The 22131-nt window shown below is 40.6% G+C and overlaps 1 long non-coding RNA gene across 2 annotated transcripts in view; it reads left to right on the top strand.

Annotated features, from left to right (window-relative positions):
* The first annotated feature begins 723 nt into the window (after positions 1 to 723).
* LOC138878948 (uncharacterized) overlaps positions 724 to 22131 on the top strand; it is a 40863-nt gene continuing 19455 nt past the window's right edge. For both annotated transcript variants that reach the window (XR_011402666.1, XR_011402665.1), the window contains exon 1: positions 724 to 1320. This is a non-coding gene — a long non-coding RNA (uncharacterized lncRNA). The remainder of the gene's footprint in view (positions 1321 to 22131) is intronic.

A 22131-nucleotide genomic window follows, 5' to 3' on the forward strand; every position in this document is an offset into this window, starting at 1 on the left:
CTCGACACTGTATATGGCCATCCAGCCTAGAAAAGATCTATCCCGGAATATATACACATCATGACCGTAGTCACCCAGTACCGAGGAAGGTCATTCCAGCCCTATGGAGAAGATCCATCTCCATGTAAAAATACTTCGGACAAGATCCATGTCTAGGGAAGGTCCATCCCTCAATAATATCAACTGCGCTCACTGGGGCTGTAAAGACTCTAGAGGTGCTCCTCTCAGCCCAAGCGCTATACCAAGCTGTAGACATGTAATTTTTGACCCTCCCCGAAAGTTCACATATTTTAGCATGTAAATATTTAGTTTAGGCCTAATATAGTTATTTCAACTAATTTTGACTCTTTTACTTTATTTCGTCACAAAAATGAAAATTACAAAAAAAATATTTTTATTTTTACGAACCTTTCATAAAGCTAAAAAAATACAAAAATAGTACCTTATTTTTATTTTAATATGATATTTGAAAATACAAAAAAATAGGTTTGTTTTAACGGTTAGTCTTATTTTAATACCTATTTTATTTAAGTAAGATTAAATGAGGTCGTTTTTTAGTCTCGTTCATCGAAAAATAATAAATTTGGGCTCAAACAACCCATTTTAAGCCTAATTTTCGGATCTAGCCCATAATAACCCAAGTCCAATACCCCTAAAACCCTAGACTTAGACTATAAAAGACCTACACCCTAAGATAAAGACCTACACACATCTTCCGCCATTTTACAAAATTACACCCCCATGTCTTCATCTTTTTCTTCAAGAACAAAATAAAGTTTTCAATTCCACATTCCAAAAATAAGCAAAGAGACGGTAGCGGATTTCTTTGAACAAAAATTCAAAAGGCTGAAGAACTTAGAGCATCAATCTCCTTTTCTCAAAATTGAAAACACACACACATATGATAGGGAGATAGAGAACAACGAGAGGTACAAACAGAGAGAAAAAACGAGAAAATCTGGTTGAAAAAAAAAAACAAAAACGGGAAGGCAACGGCAGAAACCCAATTCCAAAAAAAGAGAACCCAGCTCTTCCCTTTCAGATTTTTAGAAATCTTCTCCTAAAATTGAAAATGGATGCACCAACACACAAAAAAAGAAGGTTGAATAAGAGATAGAAAGCACATGGATTTGTTTTTGTCCAGAAAGAGACGAATGGAAGTATTGTCCTTCAAATTTTGGTTTCAGAAAAATGGAGGCCATCCGAGGTTGTGTTTGATTCGAGGGTTCCAGTCCGAGCTTGTGAGCTTAAAGCAATTGTATATGTGCACTTGATTTGGAGTTCTATTGTTGTTTACTATAAAAGGAAGATTCGTCAAAGGTATATTCTATTCCTTTCCTCTATTTTTGATTTATCTCCCATGAGTTGTTTGTGTTTGTTTGCAATTTATGCTTTAATTGTCATTTTGTGAGTGACTTGCAAATTTACATTTTATATTTTGTGAATTAAATCTTTGATTGAATTTTTTTTTAAAATTTACAAACAATCTGTGAATTCTTGTGAATGAATACATGTGGACATGTTAGTAGAATGGAGACGATAGATGCCCTTAGAGGACATTTCTGACTAAATGAACTTGGGTCATGAGAGTTCGAATAAAATATTAGACTTTGACTAATTATTCTCGTTGTCATTTTATCTTGCTTAATTGGACCATTAGGAACATGCTGAGGTCATTAATATTCATAAACATTGTAGCTTACTTCACGCACAATCAATGATAAATCATCGTGACTATGAGTACGATTCCTGTGGTATGGTTGCGATACGTAAATCTCATTTCGGGTGTACATTTCATTTGACCCGACCATAATTTTGAATGATAATAAAATAAACATGCTAAAATCTGGGTGTACATTTCATGTGACCCATTTCTAAATCTCAACAACGTTAAATTAAATGTGTCGTGGATCGCGAGTGTATTTCATGTGGCGTGGTTCAAGGCGTGTTTTAAATAATGTTGAATCTTCCTAAAAATAATTAAAAGCGATTTAATAAGTTTAAATTGTACCATAGGCTAAAACATGTAATAAAATTAGATAATAGGCCAATTATAATAGTTTAAGCGACTGTGCTAGAACCACGGAATCCGGGAATGCCTAACACCTTCTCCCGGGTTAACAGAATTCCTTATTCAGAATTTCTTATTCGCAGACTTCAAAAGGAAAGTCGAATTTCCTCGATTTGAGATTTAAAATAAATCGGTGATTTGTGACACCAAATAAACTATCTCAAGTGGTGACTCTGAATTAAAATGAACAAATAATCTCATTTCGATTAATGTCACTTAAAGTGGAAAAACTCCCTTATACTCCCCTTCGGGTGGTAAAAAGGAGGTATGACAGCTCTGACGACTCTGCTGGGGAGAAGAACCAAGAATCTCTGGTTCAGAATTCGAGTTTAGAATAGTTGTTATGATTGGCTTATATTTGTTATATAATTTTTACATGTTTGAGCCTAATGTGCTAAATATCGCTTTTTACCGCTTTGATATTATTTGGACTGTATATAAATTGTTACGAAACCCTCTTCTCTCTGAGTCTTCTAAATCATCTGGAAAGTGTGCACTTCGTGTGACTTCTTTTCTGTTAGAGTCATATCCCAATTTTAGAACGAGGTTCGGACAAGTTGCAAAATTGGTGAAGCTTCTGTATTCCCGGTACGCTCCCCCCCGGCTCGAGCTATCCGCTCGGGTAAGCCAGGTCTAGAATAATACACCGAGGTTTTAAACCTAGAATAACATAGCCTCATGCTGGATCCCTAGTAGGAACGCTTGTTTGCATCACGTGCATTTGACTTTGGGAACTCAACACAGGGGTTGGGTCCGTCTAGGACAGGTGTACCCAAATTAAAAGACAATTCTAATGCATTTTACGTGCTCCTTGTGTATCTATCTGTTTCGGCTTACACGTTGACTGACTTCTAGAATAGGGAAAGAAAATGAAAAAAAAAGAGAAAAAAATCAAAATCAAAAAAAAAGTAAGAGGTAGGTATTTGGATAATTCTAAATCTGCCAAAATTCTGAAAAAAAGTCATTTCAAAACGAGCCAAAATTTTCAAGTGTCATGTTTTCCTGTTCCGTCAAAACGGGCATCACTACGTGGGTCTGATTCTCACCGGATGTGAGATACGTAAGCAAATCTTATCGGTTTTGGCCCCCAATTTTCAAAAATCCAAAAGAACTCTTTTACTTCCTTCTTTAGAGAAGTTTTTCTTTGAGACCCCAACTTTTAAAAATACAAAAAATATTTTCTTTTAGTTGCTTCTCAAAATCAAAAAATACAAAAATATTTTCATTCTTCTTTCGAAAATTGAAAAGAAAATTCAAGATTCAAAAATACTTTCTCTTTCTTTAGAAGTACTTCTTTCCTAACTTCAGAATAAAAATCCATAAATGCAAAAATATTTTTCTTTCTTCTTTAGAAGTTTTTCTATCGAAATTCCAAAAAAAAACAATAAAAGTCGAAATTCAAAAAAAAAAAAGGAAAAAAAAAATCTTTCTTCTTTAGAAGTCTTTCTTTGCAAAAATGCTGAAGAAAAATCAAAATCCAACAAATATTTTTTTTATCCTTTATATGTCTTTCTTTTGAAAAGTTCAAAATCCAAAAAAAAAGTTGGTTTATTTACTTTATTCCTGATCTTCCCGAACTACGCAAGATCTGATTCATGTTCCCATATGATACGTAGGCAACCCACATCAGGTTCAATCACCATTAAAAAGAAATGAAAAAAATGAAAAAATGAAAAAATGTTGATAATAATAAGGACCGACTGAGTCCATTCTAACATGTTTTGTTTTAAATTGTGAAGAAAGTTGAGGTGGTCGGTTTATGGTAAGCTAGAAACACAAGATCCAAGGAAAAATGATAACTGACATCGAAGCTGTTACAAGTGCTCAAGAGACTCAGGATCAGAGGGTTCAACCAGAGTCTACTATGTTTGAGAAAAACAGAATATTAAAACAACAAATGACTGAAATGTGTCAAGCATGGGCCAGTGGTCGAGGACAGCCTCGTCATGAGTCACAATTTGCTACACAGCAAGAGCAGTACCACTATCCTGAGTACCACTCGTACTCGTTTGATCTTCCTGCAAACATTGAGAAGTCTGCCCGAAAGATGGTACAGGAAGAAATGACCCAAAGAGTGAAAAGCTTAGAACAACGGTTGAAAAATATGCAAGGGTTGGCAGGTCAAAAGAGTGTTGCCTTCAAAGATCTATGTATGTTCCCGATGTCCAATTGTCTCCTGGTTTCAAGACTCCCAAATTTGAAAAGTATGATGGACATGGAGATCCCATAGCCCACCTGAAAAGGTATTGCAATCAACTAAGAGGTGCGGGAAGAAATGAAGAATTATTGATGGCTTATTTTGGGGAAAGCCTTACGGGAGTAGCCTCCGAATGGTTTATGGATCAAGACACGTCTCGCTGGTATGTCTGGGATGACATGACACAGACCTTTGTCAAACAGTTCCAATATAACATTGACATTGCCCCAGACCGCAATTCCCTTTCAAACTTGAAGAAGAAACCAACTGAAAGTTTCAGGGAATATGTCATTAAATGGAGAGAGCAAGCAGCTAGAGTTAAGCCACCCATGGATGACCACGAGCTAATTACTGCCTTCCTTCACGCTCAAGAGCCAGATTATTTTAAAAATATGATGTCCGCAGTTGGCAAATCTTTCTCGAAAGCAATCAAAATGGGAGAAATGGTAGAGAATGGTCTTAAGACAGGCAAAATTATAAGTCAAGCAGCTTTTAAAGCCGCAACTCAGGCTGTCCAGGTTGAGTCTGAAAATTTTAGCGACACAAATGAGAAAGTTGAAGAAATCATGATGACATCAGGGTCGAGAAGAGGTCCCAGGAGAACATCTCGAAAGTATGAGCAGCTTCCTCAAGTTTTCCATGACTTCCCTGAGCAGTATTATCCACCTCAGAACCCTCAATACTCTGTCGCTCCACCTCAGTATGTTGTCCAGCCACCAAAACACCCCAGAAGGCGAGCACGAGCATCACGAAATCTTCAACAGCCTCCATAAAATTTTCAGGTGCCCTATAACGCACATCCAAGCCAGAGGTATAAAGGGGAACAAAGGTTAAAAGATAATTTTACACCAATAGAAGAGTCCTATGCAAGCTTATTTGAGAAGTTAAAGCATTATGACATGATTGCACATATTCCTCCAAATCATGTGGACCCACGTGCGAGAAGCTTTGACCCTTCTAAAAGGTGTGAATAGCATTCCAATGCCCAGGGGCACAATGTTGAAAGCTGTCGGGATTTGAAAAGAGAAATAGAAAGGATGATCCAGGAAAACTTGATTGTGATCCAAGGCAGTGACATCAGAAGACTTATAGATAGGAATTTTGTAACTCATAGTTGACAGTCTTAGTTATTCCTTTTTCATTTTTTTGATTTTGATATAATAACGGGACCACGGATCAGAACCTCGACGGCACCTCAATCGGCTCTCCACCTCAGCATACTCCATCACCACATTCACTTTTGAACTACACGTGGCCTGATTCCTTTATAGCCAAGGATATGTAGGAAGCTCAGATACCAGGGCTCGGTCACATTCTCCTTCCTCTTAGTTTTGGTCTCCCTAAATAAGGGTCAGGTCAAAAAAAACCTGTCTAGTCGTTCTTTGTCTGAAAACTCTTCGTGTATCCAGTCAAAGAGGGACAACTGTAGACATGTAATTTTTGACCCTCCCCGAAATTTCACATATTTTAGCATGTAAATATTTAGTTTAGGCCTAATATAGTTATTTCAACTAATTTCGACTCTTTTACTTTATTTCGTCACAAAAATAAAAATTACAAGAAAAAATCTTTTTATTTTTACGAACCTTTCATAAAGCTAAAAAAAAATACAAAAATAGTACCTTATTTTTATTTTAATATGATATTTGAAAATATAAAAAAATAGGTTTGTTTTAACGGTTAGTCTTATTTTAATAGTTATTTTACTTAAGTATGATTAAATGAGGTCGTTTTTTTACTCTCGTTCACCGAAAAAGAATAAATTTGGGCTCAAACAACCCATTTAGGCCTAATTTTCGAACCTAGCCCATAATAACCTAAGCCCAATACCCGTAAAACTCTGGACTTAGACTATAAAAGACCTACACCCTAAGATAAAGACCTACACACATCTTCCACCGTTTTACAAAAAGACACCCCCATGTCCTTCATCTTCTTCAAGAACAAAATAAAGTTTTCAATTCCAAATTCCAAAAATAAGCAAAGAGACGGTAGCGGATTTCTTTGAACAAAAATTCAAAAGGCTGAAGAACTCAGAGCATCAATCTCCTTTTCTCAAAATTGAAAACACGCACATATGATAGGGAGATAGAGAACAACTATAGGTACAAACAGAGAGATAAAACAAGAAAATCTGGTTGAAAAAAAAACAAAAATGGGGAGGCAACGGCAGAAACCCAATTCCAAAAAAGAGAACCCAGCTCCTCCCTTTCAAATTTTTGGAAATCTTCTCCTAAAATTGAAAATGGATACACCAACACACAAAAAAAATAGAAGGTTGAATAAGAGATAGAAAGCACATGGATTTGTTTTTGTCTAGAAAGAGACGAACGGAAGTATTGTCCTTCAAATTTTGGTTTCACAAAAATGGAGGCCATCTGAGGTTGTGCTTGATTCGAGGGTTCCAGTCCGAGCTCGTGAGCTTGAAGCAATTGTATATGTGCACTTGATTTGGAGCTCTATTGTTGTTTAATATAAAAGGAAGATTCGTCAAAAGTCTATTCTTTTCCTTTCCTCTGTTTTTAATTTATCTCCCATGAGTTGTTTGTGTTTGCTTGCAATTTATGCTTTAACTGTCATTTTGTGAGTGACTTGCAAATTTACGTTTTACAAAGATTCAATTTTTTTTTAAATTTTCAAACAATCTGTGAATTCTTGTGAATGAATACATGTTGACATGTTAGTAGAATGGAGACGATAGATGCCCGTAGAGGACATTTCTGACTAAATGAACTTGGGTCATGAGAGTTCGAATAAAATGTTAGACTTTGGCTAATTATTCTCGTTGTCATTTTATCTTGTTTAATTGGACCATTAGGAACATGCTTAGGCCGTTAATATTCATAAATATCGTAGCTTACTTCACGCACAATCAATGATAAATCATTATGACTATGGGTACGATTCCTGTGGCATGGTCGCGATACGTAAATCTCATTTCGGGTGTGCATTTCATGTGACCCGACCATAATTTCGAATGATAATAAAATAAACATGCTATAATCCGGGTGTACATTTCATGTGACCCATTTCTAAATCTCAACAACGTTAAATTAAATGTATCGTGGATCGCGGGTGCATTTCATGTGGCGTGGTTCAAGACGTGTTTTAAATAACGTTGAATCTTCCTAAAAATAATTAAAAGTGGTTTAGTAAGTTAAAATTGTACCATAGGCTAAAACATGTAATAAAATCAGATAATAGACCAATTATAATAGTTTAAGCGACCGATTTGGGATTTAAAATAAATCGGTGACTTGAGACATAAATAAACTATCCCAAGTGGCGACTCTGAATGAAAATGAACAAATAATCTCATTTCGAATAATGTCACTTATAGTGGAAAAACTCCCTTATACTCCCCTTCGGGTGGTAAAAGGGAGGTATGACACAAGCCAACGAAGGCGTAATCAATATCTCACTGTGGCATGCAGCCCGATCCCATACTATCACTCAATATCAGGCTCTCGACCTCACTCAGTCATCACTCTATAGTCTCAATACACACGGGCTCAAAATGCCATGATACTAGCCTGAAACAATGATATGATGTGCCAAATAACAATAATCGAGACTGAGACATGATATAATATGCATGAACAGGACTGAGTACAGAATATCAATGAAGCTAATGATGTGACAACAAGAAATGACCTCTCGGGTCTCAACTGTATCGGCGTGAAGCCTTAACATGATAATTAGCATGATTTACAGCTCATTAACTTAATCACATAATCACAACACAGATATCAGCAAGAAGAGTCACTAAGACGTGTCATGGAATGATCCAGGTCGCTATTCTCACGGTGTACGCCCACACACCCGTCACATGGCATTTGTGTCACTTCAATAGTAATCATAGAACACATAGTTCGAGGTTTCGAACCCTCGGAACCAAGTTTGGAAGAGTTACTTACCTCAAGCCAAGCCAAAACTCTAGCCCCCGATGCCCTTGCCTCTTGATTCGGCCTCCAAATGCCCTGAATCTAATAAAAATCAGTATATTATCATCAATATACGCTAAAGGAATGAAACCCATACGAAAATTATCAAATTAACTCAAAATTCTCGAACAAACTCGACCCCAGGCCCACGTCTCGAAATTCGATAAATATCATATCACTGGAATCCTTACCCTCCCACAAGTCCATACATACAAAAAACATCGAAATCAAACCTCAAATGGCCCTTCAAATCCCCACTCAAAGCTCTCCAAAACTCAAGCCCTGGACTTCAAATTTCACGCTTAAATCCCACTAATTTCATGTCTAATTAGTTAGAAATCACCATAGAATTGAGTATTGAGTTAAAACCTTGCCCCCAAGTGTTACCCCTTGAATCACTCTTCAATTTCTCTCAAAAAGCTCCAAGTCCGAACCGAAATTGTGGAAAAATGACCAAATTTCGCGAAGGTCTCTATTTATACTCTCTACCCGGCAAAACCGCACCTGCGAAACCAATGTCGCATTTACAGTCCACACCTGCAAACAACTCTCCGCTTCTGTGGATTTTCATTAACAAGACAAGCTCCGCTTCTGCGGTCATGAAGATGCGGGGGACCTAGCCGCACCTGCAGTTCCTTTGCGCACCTGCGCCTCAAGACCGCTCCTGTGGAGCTCGTACCTGCGGTCCCCAATCCGCAGGTACGGATATGACAGGAGCAGCACACTAACTGCATTTCCTCAAGTCTAATCTTTTCCGATAACCATATGAAATCATCCCGAGTCCCCTGGGACCCCAACCAAAAATTTAAACAAGTCACATACCATTATTCAAACCTATTCTAACCTTCAGAACACTCAAAACAACATCGAAATACCAAATCGACCTCGGATTCAAGCCTAAGAACTTAGAAGCTTTCAAATTCCGCAACCGATCCAAAAACCTATCAAACCTCATCCGAATGACTTGAAATATTGCACACACGTTATAAATGACACAACGGACCTACTCAAATTTACGAAATTTCATTCCGACCCCGATATCAAAATTTCCACTGCCGACCGAAAAACGCCAAATGTTCAATTTCGCCAATTCACACCTAAATCCACCACGGACCTCCAAACCACATTCCAAAAGGCTCCTAAGCCCAAAATAACCTAACGGAACTATCCAAACCATTAGAATTTACATTCGAGACCTTCTACACATAGGTCAACATTCGGTTGACTTTTCCAACTTAAGCTTACTCAAAAGAGACTAAGTGTCTCATACCTATCCAAAACCATTATGAGCTCGAACCAACAAACCCAATACCATATAATACAACTGAACAAGACATAAAGAAGCATAAATGGGGAAACGGGGCTGAAATTCATAAAACGTCCGGTTGAGTCGTTATAACCAAGCAAGCCAAGCGATGCTCCAAAATGCCATCTCACGTGTACCGACCTTCGAACGGCTCAAAACTAGCCAAAATCAACTCAAATATATCAAATAATGCCAAAGGAAACAAACTCATTGATAAATGTTGAATCTTTAATAAAAAAGCCCATAATCGGTTAAAAAGACAAAATTTGGGCCCCCACCTCAGAAACTGCCGAAACACACAAAATTCGACAGCCCATTCAATTACGCTTCCAACTATACTAGTTTCAATCAAATCCGACTCTGAATTGATGTTCAAAACTCAAAAATACACATTATGAAACTTTAGGCTAAAAGCCCCAATTTCACTTTAAAATTCATCAACCAATTGCCAGCAATGAAGATAGATTCATGAAATAAGATCAAAACTAAGTGTAGAATACTTATCCCAATCCTTGTGATGAAAATTTCTCCAATAATCGCCTCAATAAGAGTCCCATATCTCAAATATGATTAAAAAAAACCTCGATTTTATAGCTTCTACCCACCATCTTCCGCATTTTCAATCGCTGCATTTGCGACCACCGCTTATACGGTAAAAACTTCGCTTCTGTGAAAATAGCCTGAACCAGTAACCCTCACCTGTAGTATCAAACTCCGCTTCTGCGAAGCTCCTCGCACCTGCTCTTCTCTTAGATGCACCTGCGCATCCGCACCTACGCCAAATTCTCTGCTTCTGCGGGCTTCCTCACCCAGCTCTCACTTTGCTTCTGTGACTTGTTTGTCGCTTCTGCTACCATCGCAACAGCGCAAAACTAGCCGCAGTTGCGATCACACAAGAACCAGCAGCTCCTCGGCAATTCAACATGAAATGGAAATGATCTGACCCTCGTCTCGAACTCACCCGGGCCACTCGGGACCGCGTCCAAATATACCATCAAGTACAATAACATAACACGGATCTATTCGATGCCTCAAATCACGCATAACAACATTGAAATGATAAATCGCACCCTGAATGGAACCTAACAAACTTTGAAGCTTCCAAATTCCACAACCGACATCGAAACCTATCAAACCACTTCTGATTGACCCCAATTATTTCACACAAGTCCCAAATGACATAATGAAGCTATTCCAATTCCCGAAAATAAAATCCAAATCCAATATCAAAAAGTCCACTCACGATGAATTTTTCTAAAAAAATCAACTTTCGCCATTTCAAGCCAAACTCAGCTACGGACCTCCAAATCATAATCCACACACGTTCCTAAGTCCAAAATTACCCAATAGAGCTAAGGGAACCATCATAACTCCAACCTGAGGTCAAATACTAAAAATTCAAACTTGGTCAACTCTTCGAATTTAAAGCTTCCTAGTTAAGAATCATTCTTCCAAATCAATTCTGAATAACCAGAAAACCAAAACCATCGATTCACATAAGTCATAATATATCATACGGAGCTACTCATGCCCGTCAAGTATCGAGCAAAGTATAAATGCTCAAAATGACCGATCGGATCGTTATAAAATTTCACTATTTAGCAGACAAATTGGGTAACTAAAACAGGTATCATAGTATACCTTTAAATATTAGGTGGCGACTCTCTCTTATCATCAACAGGGAAATCATTAGTTGAATCTTACTTTCACTCGTTCAAAATAGGGTGAAACACCAACCAGTCCAATACTTTATCCAAACTTATCCAAAGACTCGAAACGTCACGAATCATCGATCGAAATCCTTCTTTTAACTTTAAAACATTCAAAATTCTTCGAACGTGTGCTAGTCGCACTTAGACATTCTGATCACAATCAAAACTTCACAAACAAGTTCCAATCAATAAAATGAACCTATCAAAGTCCCCGAACACCGCTCGGAGTCCGATTACACCGAAATCCATTCCAAGTCAAACTTAGCAAATTTCAAAACCTTCAAAATATCAACATCTGATATTAAGCGCCGAAACGCTCCCATACCATCCGACACTCAACCCGAATGTATGCCTAAGTCTGAAATCATCTTAGGAACCTATTGAAACCTTCGCATCCCTATTTCGAGCTTGTTTAATCACAAGTCAAAACTTAGTCAATTCTTCCAACTTAAAGCTTCGAAAGTGAGAATTATCCTTCCAAATGAACTCCGAACTCCACGAAAATCAAAACCAACCACACGTGCAAGTTATGATACAAAAAATGAAGCTAATAAATGCCTCAAACCGCAGAACAACGCGCTAGAACTCAAAACAAATGGTCGGATCGTTAAATTTTTTCTCTCTTTCTTGTTGTTATTATTTCTAGTAAAACAGTATTTCTAAGCCCAAAACATCGTTTAAAATATCATTTAAGTCTCAAAACGGAGTAATAATGACTGAGTAGTAAAACAGTCGAAAATAACATGACTGAGTTCAATTAATAAGTCAAAACAGTGAGGAAATAGTAATAAAAATCCTCGAAGGGTTCAAATAGTTGGCACGAAATCCAAATATGGCAATCAGCCCAAATCATGATGATAACATATAAGTTTCAGTCAAATACGCGGTAAAATCATTAGTCGGGACGGACCAAGTCGCAATCCTCAATAGTACACGACCCCACCCTCGTCATCAAGCGCGTGCCTTACCTCAATATAGCACTACGATGTGCAATCCGGGGTTTCAAACCTTCAGAGCATCATTTATAATCATTACTCACCTCTATCCAGTCCGAACTCTAGCCCGCGATGCATTTGCCTCGCGAATCGACCTCCGGATGCTCCAAATCTAGAAGAAATCAGTACAAAACCATCAAAATGTGCTAAGGGAACAAAGCCCACTCGAAAATAATCAAATTACCATAAAATTCCCGAAATTGGTCAAACTCGACCCCCGGGCCCACATCTCGAAATTTGACAAAATTCACAAAACTAGAATCTTTATACTCTCACGAATCTAACCATACAAAAATTATCCAATTCTGATACCATTTGGTCCATCAAATCATCATTTTACATTTTTGAAAGGTTTCACAATTTTCTTCCCAAATTCCATTCCAAATCACGAATGAAATGATGAATTCAATGATAGATTCATGTATTCTAGCCAAATCTGAGTTAGAATCACTTACCCCGATGAATTTCTTGAAAAATCTTCGAAAAATCGCCAAAATTGAGTTCTCTAGGTCAAAATACCAAATAAAACCCAAAACCTCTTATTTATAAAGTACACCACAAGTTTCCACCTCTGCGGACCGCACAAAATCGACCGCGGTCCGCACAAAACCAGTGCGGTCCGCATAAAAGCGACCACGGCCGCACAGTCTTTCCTCTGCAGTGACAGGCTTTAGTATTTTGGCCATAACTTTTGCTACAGATGTCCAAATTACAATATCTTTACCTTTCTGGAAACTAGACACGAAGGGCTACAACTTTTGTTTTAAATCATCTTAACATTCCTTTTATTTCAAAAGATATGAGCTTCTGAAGTAGGACCATCGAATCGTTCCCCACCGCGGCCGCAAAGCATTTTGTGCGGTCCGCACAACACCTACCGCGACCGCACTTCTTTTTGTGCGGTCCGCACAGCATATACCGCGGCCGCACTTCTTTTTGTGCGGACCGCGCGGGTGAGTTCTGAGGCCTGCAACCCTTCTGGACCTGCTACAACTATGATTTTCGGCCTAAAATATCTCGGAACTCCCGGAACTTCAAACCAATTGTACAAACACATCCCATGACATCGTTCAAACTTGTTCAAAACTTCGAAACGCTCACAACAATATTAAATCACCAGTTTAACATAGGATTCAAGTCTAAGAACTCCAAGAACTCTTAAATTATGCTTTCGATCAAAAAGTCTATCAAATCTCGTCCGAATGACCTGAATTTTGCACACACATTCCAAATGACACAACGAAGCTACTAAAACTCTCGGAATTTCATTCTGACCTTTATATCAAAATCTCACCTATCACCGGAAAACGTCGAAATATCAACTTCGCCAATTCAAGCCTAAATCTTCTTTACATCTCCAAAACCCGTTCCGATCGGCTCCTAAGCCACAAATTACCTCAAAATCTAACCGAACCATCAAAACTCACATCCGATCCATCTAACACATAAGTCAACATTCGGTTGACTTTTCCAACTTAAGCCTTCTTAAAAGAGACTAAGTGTCTCATTTCTTTCCCAATCCTCTCCGAACTCAAACTAATCGACCCGATCATATAAAACACGGATAACGAAGCGTAAAGAAGCTGAAATGGGAGAAACAAAGCGGTAACTCATGAGACGACTGGCCGGGTCGTCACATCCTCCCCAACTTAAACAAACGTTCGTCCTTGAACGAGTCAAGAAACATACCTGAAGCCTCAAACATGTGAGGATATCTGCTCCGCATCTCCCGCTCGGTCTCCTAGGTAGCCTCCTCCACGGGCCGACCTCTCCACTGGACTTTCACTGAAGCTATATCCTTTGACCTCAACTTTCGAACCCGACGACCCAAAATAGCTATTGGCTCCACATAAAAGGTCAAATCATCATCCAACTGAACCGTGCTGAAGTCCAAAACATGAGACAGATTCCCAATATACTCCCGGAGCATAGAAACATGAAATACTGGATGCACACTCGACAAGCTGGGTGGCAAATCAAGCTCATAAGCCACCTCCCCAATTCTCCAAAGCACCTCAAAAGGCCCAATGAACCAAGGACTCCATTTCCCTTTCTTCCCAAATCTCATAACACCCTTCATGGGTGAAACCTTCAGCAGAACCTTCTCGCCAACCATGTAGGACACATCTCGAACCTTCCTATCAGCATAACTCTTTTGCCTCTACTGCGCCGTACGAAACCTCTCCTGAATCACCTTCACCTTCTCCAAAGCATCCTGTACCAAATCAGTCCCTAATAGCCTAGCTTCGCAAGGCTCGAACCAACCAATTGGAGATCTACACCAACTCCCATACAAAGCCTCATATGGAGCCATTTGAATACTCGATTGGTAGCTGTTGTTATAAGCAAACTCTGCAAGCGGTAGAAACTCATCCCATGACCCTCCAAAATTAATAACACAAGCACGCAACATGTCTTCCAATATCTGAATAATACGCTCGGACTGCCCGTCCGTCTAAGGATGAAAAGTTGTGCTCAACTCCACCTGAATACCCAACTCTCTCTGCACGGCCCTCAAAAACTACGAAGTAAACTGAGTACCTTTGTCTGAAATGATGGAAACTGGAACACCATGCAAACGAACAATCTCCCGGATATAAATTTCTGCCAACCGCTTTGCAGAATAGGCAGTACACACAGGAATGAAGTGTGCGGACTTGGTCAGCCGATCCACAATCACCCAAATAGCATCGAACTTCTTCAAAGTCCCTAGGAGTCCAACAACAAAGTCCATAGTGATCCTTTCCCACTTCCACTCAAGAATCACCATCTGCTGAAACAAGCCACCCGGTCTCTGATGCTCATATTTCATCTGCTGACAATTGAGACACCGAGCTACAAATCCCACAATATCTTTCTTCATTCTTCTCCACCAATAGTGCTGCCTCAAATCCTGATACATATTTACGGCACCCAGATGGATGGAATACCGCGAGCTATGATCATCCTCCAGAATCAACTCCTAATGTCCATCCACATTGGGCACACAAATCCGGCCCTGCATCCTGAACACCCCATTATCACCGATGTTCATATCTCTGGCATCATCATGCTGAACTCTGTCCCTAAGGACAAGCAAATACGGATCATCATACTGGCGCTCTCTGATGTGATCATATAAGGAAGATCGAGAAACCACAAAAGCCAACACCCAGCTGGGCTCCGAAATATCCAACCTCAAAAACCGATTGGCCAAGGCCTAAACATCAACTGCAAGAGGTCTCTCCCCAACTAGAATACATGTCAAACTCCCCATACTCACTGTCTTTAGGCTCAAAGCATCGGCCACCACATTGGCCTTTCCCGGATGGTACAATATAGTGATATCATAATCCTTAAGCAACTCCAACCATCTCCGCTGCCTCAAATTAAGATCCTTTTGCTTGAACAAATGCTAAAGACTGCGATGATCGGTGAACACCTCACAAAATACGCCATACAGGTAATGCCTCCAAATCTTCAATGCATGAACTATGACAGCCAACTCCAAATCACAAACGGGGTAGTTCTTCTCATGGGGTTTCAACTGACGAGAAGCATAAGCAATAACTCTACCCTCCTGCATCAATACACAACCAATCCCTACTCTCGAAGCATCCGGTATATGAACTTGAAGCTGATGGCAAAACCAATACTGGAGTTGTGGTCAAAGCTATCTTAAGCTTCTGAATGCTCTCTTCACACTCGTCCGACCATACAAATGAAACACCCTTCTAAGTCAAATTGGTCAAGGGCGATGCGATGGATGAGAATCCCTGAACAAACCGGCGATAATAGCCTGCCACACCAAGGAAGCTACGAATCTTTGTGGCTGAGGATGGTCAAGGCCAACTCTGAGCTGCCTCTATCTTTTTCGGATCAACTTGAATACCCTCGCTAGACACCACGTGCCCCAAGAAAGCCACTAAACTGAGCCAAAACTCACATTTGGAGAACATTGCATAAAGTTTCTCCTCCCTCAATCTCTGCAACCCAACTCTCAAATGCTTCGCGTGTTCCTCCTGACTACGCGAGTACACCAGAATATCATCAATGAAGATGATTACAAACGAATCAAGATAAGGCCGAAACATACTATTCATCAGATGCATGAACTGCTGGGGCATTGGTTAGCCCGAAAGACATCACAAGGAACTCATAATGACCATATCTAGTCCTGAAGGCTGTCTTAAGAATATCTGAATCCCTGATCTTCAACTGGTGATAACCCGAACGGAGATCAATCTTGGAGAACACTCTCGCTCCTTGAAGCTGGTAAAATAAATCATCAATGCGAAGCAAAGGATACTTATTCTTAATTGTTACCTTGTTCAATTGCCTATAATCAATGCACATTCTCATGGTTCCATCCTTCTTCTTCACAAACAGAACTGGCGCACCCCAAGGTGACACACTAGGCCGAATGAACCCCTTATCTAGGAGTTCCTGAAGCTGCTCCTTCAACTCCTTCAACTCTGCTGGTGCCATACGATACGACGGGATAGAAATAGGCTGAGTGCCCGGCACCAGGTCAATATCAAAATCAATATCCCTGTCCGGTGGCATGCCCGACAGGTCTGCAGGAAACATATCAGGAAAATCCCTCACAACTAGGACAAAATCAATACTGGGAGCCTCAGCTCCGACATCCCTCACAAACGCTAGATATGAAAGACAACCCTTCCTAACCATATGTTGGGCCTTCAAGAAAGAGATCACTCTACTAGGAACATAATCAGTCACACCACACTAGTCGATCTACGGCACACCCGACATAGCCAAAGTGACTACCTTAGCATGGAAGTCTAGAATAGCACGACACGGAGATAACCAATCCATACCCAAAATGACATCAAAATCCACCATGCTCAATAGCAAGAGATCCACTCGGGTCTCCAGACCCCCAATAGCCACCACACATGACCGGTACACATGGTCTACAATAATAGTATCGCCCTCTAGGGTAGATATATGAATAGGGAAAGTAATAAACTCATAGGGCGTACCCAAATAACGAGCAAAATATGATGACACATAAGAAAAGGTGGAACTGGGATCAAATAATACAGAGGCATCTCTGTGGCAGACTGAAACAATACCTGTGATAATAGCATCTGAAGTGATAGCATCGGGTCTGCCTGGGAGTGCATAGAAACGGGTCTGGCCGCCCCCTGATCAACCTCCACCTCTGGGGCGACCCTTGACTGACTGACCTCCACCCCTAACTGGCTGAGCGGGCGGTGGTGAAGAAACTGGCGCTGAAGCCGAAGACTGACCCCTCTACTGGGACGAACTAGCAACACAACGAGGACACTACCTCCATATGTGGCCCATCTCGCCACACTCATAACAACTCTCAGGTGCTGGAGAAGGAGACTGAAGGGAACCTCTCGTACCAGAGAGACTAGCAGATGCACTCGACATAGAAGAACCCTGAGCCGATGGGGCACGAGATGGACTCTGAGCTGGGAGGGCATTGAGTGATGATTTGCCCTGCTGAGATCCATGATGACCATGACCTGAAGATGCCCCACAATAACCTGGACGGGCGGACTGAGCAGGCCTTAATACACGACCTCTACCATGCGTAAACTGGCCCCTCGAAGGAGCACCACTATAACTGCCTGATCCTCGAGGCCTCTTCGCCTCCCTCTCCTCTTGCTCCTGACGGCAAACAGTCTCCATCTCCCGGGCGATATCGACAACCTCCTCGAAGGTAGCACCTATCACTCTCTCTGGTCATAAGAATACAGAGCTGATAAGTAATACCATCAACAAACCTCCTAATCCTCTCTCGATCTATCGGAACCATCCAGATGGCATGACGAGCCAACTCAGAAAATCTCGACTCATATTGTGACACAGTTATATCCCCCTGTCGCAACCACTCAAACTGTCTACGCTGCTCCTCTCTACGGGACTGCGGTACATACTTCTCCAGGAAGAGAATGAAGAACTGTTGCCAAGTAAGCGGTGTTGCACCAACAGGCCTATGCCTCTCATATGCCTCCCACCAAGTGAAGGCAGCCCCCAAGAACTGAAAGGTAGTGAATGCCACACCACTAGACTCAAGAATCCCTGTTGTACGAAGCATCTGCTGGCACTTATCTAAGAAACCCTGGGCATCCTCGCCCTCTGCTCCGCTGAATGTCGGAGGCTGAGTCTACCAAACCTCTCAAGTCGACGCTGCTCATCATTCGGCATAATTGGAACTACAAACTCCTGAGCTGGTGCAACCGGCTGGGCTGGAGGTGCCCCCGGCGTCTAAAGTCCCTGCACTACCTACTCAGGTGTGCGAGCAGCGGGGGTCTGATTGCCTCCCCCGGCCTGTCAAGTAGCTGCTGCTGTAGTGGCTGAAACTGCATGAGCCAGGCTAGTGCAAACTGATAAGATCTGTGCTAAGGCCTCTTGAAGACCCGGAATCACGATGGACACAACTGGTTCCTGAATTGGTGCTACTGGAGCATCCATAGCTGGAGTCTGATCCTGAGTTGGGGCAACTGGTGGATCAACAGGTGCTGCCCTTACTGCTCTGCCTCTGCCACGACCACAAACGCGTGCTCGGCCTCTGGTGGTCTCAGCTGGTGGCACTGGTGGTCGTCTACCCCGCCCGGTAGCGCGTGTCCTCACCATCTGTGGGAGAATAGAGTAACAGATATTTAGTGCTTGGATCAACAAGTTTGCACGATAGGAATTTAAAGAATATGAAGTTTTTCCTAAAGATTTTGTAGCCTCTCGAGGATAAATACAGATGTCTCCATACTGATCTGCGAGACTCTACTAAACCTGCTCATGACTCGTGAGACCTATGTAACATAGGCTCTGATACCAACTTGTCACGACCCTAACCCCAAACGCGGTCGTGATGGCGCCTCTCGTGAAGACAAGGCCAGCTAGTTCAACTTAACTCAACCTTTAAAGCAGTTAAACAACATAAAAATAGTCCAAACATGATTTAAACAATAGTAACTAGCGGAAATATCGATAACAATGTGGAAAGTCCAACCCGACACAGCCCTAACCGGGGTGTCACAAGTCACGAGCACCTCTAAACCATAATACTAGTCTGCTAAAGTCATAAACTACTACAAGTGTTTGAAAGGAAACAAAAATGATAGATAAGTAGAGACACTAGGCTGCGGATGTCAACAACTACCTTGTAGTCTCCGAAAAATCGCCTGGAACTAGAGGAATCAGCACTCAAGAGCGGTACCTGCTATGCCTGAATCTGCACACAAGGTGTAGGGAGTAAATTGAGTACTCCAACTCAGTGAGTAATAAAGATAAATAATGACTGAAAGTAAGAAAAAATGTATACACAGGTTATTCTATAATGAAGCAATTAAATAGGTAATTTGTAAGCAGAAAACCCATGAAAAGCAAAATAAAGTACTTCTACAACAAATAAACAGGAAATTGACAGACAGTTATGATAAAGTAAACACATAGAAGTTCGCCCCTCGGGCACAACATTAGTAATTTCCGCCCCTCGGGCTCAATCTCACATCACAATGGGTACTTGCACTCACTGGGGGTGTGCAGACTCCGGGAGGGGCCCCTTACGGCCTAAACGCAATAACAAGCCATCTCGTGGCATTAAATATAGGCCCTCGGCCTCATATCAATCAAGCCACCTCGTGGCGTATATATCTCAGGCCTTCGGCCTCATAAACAATATTAACAAGCCACCTCGTAGCGCATATATCTCAGGCCCTCGACCTCAAATCAGTATTAGTGTTTCCTTACAACTAGGCCCTCGGCCTTACACAATCAAAAATACTCACAAGCCCCTCGGGCATTAGTAAAACAGTATTTATAAGCCCAAAACATCGTTTAAAATGTCATTTAAGTCTCAAAATGGAGTAATAATGGCCGAGTAATATCATGACTAAGTTCAATTAATAAGTCAAAACAGTGAGAAAATAGTAATAAAATCCCCGAATGGTTCAAATAGTTGGCACAAATCCCAAATATGGCAATCAACCCAAATCATGATGATAACATATAAGTTTCAGTCAAATACGCGGTAAAATCATTAGTCGGGATGGACCAAGTCACAATCCCCAATAGTACACGACCCCACGCTCGTCATCAAGCGTGTGCCTCACCTCAATATAGCAATACGATGTGCAATGCGGGGTTTCAAACCTTACGAGCATCATTTATAATCATTACTCACCTCTATTCGGTCCGAACTCTAGCCCGCGATGCCTTTGCCTCGCGAATCGGCCTCCAGATGCTGCAAATCTAGCCAAAATCAGTAAAAACCCATCAAAATGTGCTAAGGGAACAAAGCCCACTCGAAAATAATCAAATTACCATAAAATTCCCGAAATTGGTCAAACTCGACCCCCGGGTCCACATCTCGAAATTTGACAAAATTCACAAAACTAGAATCCTTATACTCTCACGAGTCTAACCATATAAAAATTATCCAATTCCGATACCATTTGGTCCTTCAAATCATCATTTTACATTTTTGAAAGGTTTCACAATTTTCTTCCCAAATTCCATTCCAAATCACGAATTAAATTATGAATTCAATGATAGATTCATGTATTCTAGCCAAATCTGAGTTAGAAGCACTTACCCCGATGAATTTCTTGAAAAACCTTCGAAAAATCGCCAAAATCTGAGCTCTCTAGGTCAAAATATCAAATAAAACCCAAAACCTCGTATTTATAGAGTACCCCACATGTTTCCACCTTCGCGGACCGCACAAAATTGGCCGCGGTCCGCACAAAACCAGTGCGGTCCGCACAAAAGCAATCGCGGCCGCACAGGCTTTCCTCTATAGTGACAGGCTTTAGTATTTTGGCCATACCATGCTACAGATGTCCAAAATATGATATCTTTACCTTTCTGGAAACTAGACACGAAGTGCTACAACTTTTATTTTTGAATCATCTCAAAATTCCCTGTGGATCAAAAGATATGAGCTTCTGAAGTAGGACCATCGAATCGTTCCCCACCGCAGCCGCACAACACCTACCACGACCGCACTTCTTTTTGTGCGGTCCGCACAGCATATATCGCCACCTCACTTCTTTTTGTATGGACCGCGCGGGTGAGTCCCGGAATTTCCGGAACTTCAAACCAATTGTACCAACATATCCCATGACATCGTTCAAACTTGTTCAAAACTTTGGAATGCTCACAACAACATCAAATCACCAGTTTAACATAGGATTCAAGCCTAAGAACTCCAAGAACTCTTAAATTATGCTTTCGATCAAAAAGTCTATCAAATCTCGTCCGAATGACCTGAAATTTTGCACACACATCCCAAATGACACAACGAAGCTACTGCAACACTCGGAGTTTCATTCCGACGTTTATATCAAAATCTCATCTATCACCGGAAAACGTCGAAATATCAACTTCGCCAATTCAAGCCTAAATCTTTTCTACATCTCCAAAACTCATTCCGATTGCGCTCCTAAGCCACAAATCACCTCCTGAAGCTAACCAAACCATTGGAACTTACATCCGAGCCCTCTAAAACATAAGTCAACATCCGGTTGACTTTTCCAACATAAGCCTTCTTAAAAGAGACTAAGTGTCTCATTTCTTGCCCAATCCTCTCCGAACTCAAACTAATCAACCTGATCACATAAAACACGGATAATGAAGCGTAAAGAAGCTGAAATGGGGGAACACGGAGCGGTAACTCATGATACAACTGGCCGGATCGTCACAAATTTTAACCATGGTATACTATATAGTATAGCAAAACTATTGTGAATACTATTTAGCATTCGAGTAATCATAGTATATTTTGATTCAATATTAATCATATGTAATTATGGTATACTATTCAGTATACCAATATTATTGAGTATAACATTAAGCATTACAGTAATCATAGTGTACCATGAATTCAACTGTAATCATGGTATAACATATATATATATATTAATCAATAAT

This window comes from Nicotiana sylvestris, chromosome 1 (genome assembly GCF_000393655.2).
Source record: "Nicotiana sylvestris chromosome 1, ASM39365v2, whole genome shotgun sequence".
Classification (NCBI taxonomy): domain Eukaryota; kingdom Viridiplantae; phylum Streptophyta; class Magnoliopsida; order Solanales; family Solanaceae; genus Nicotiana; species Nicotiana sylvestris.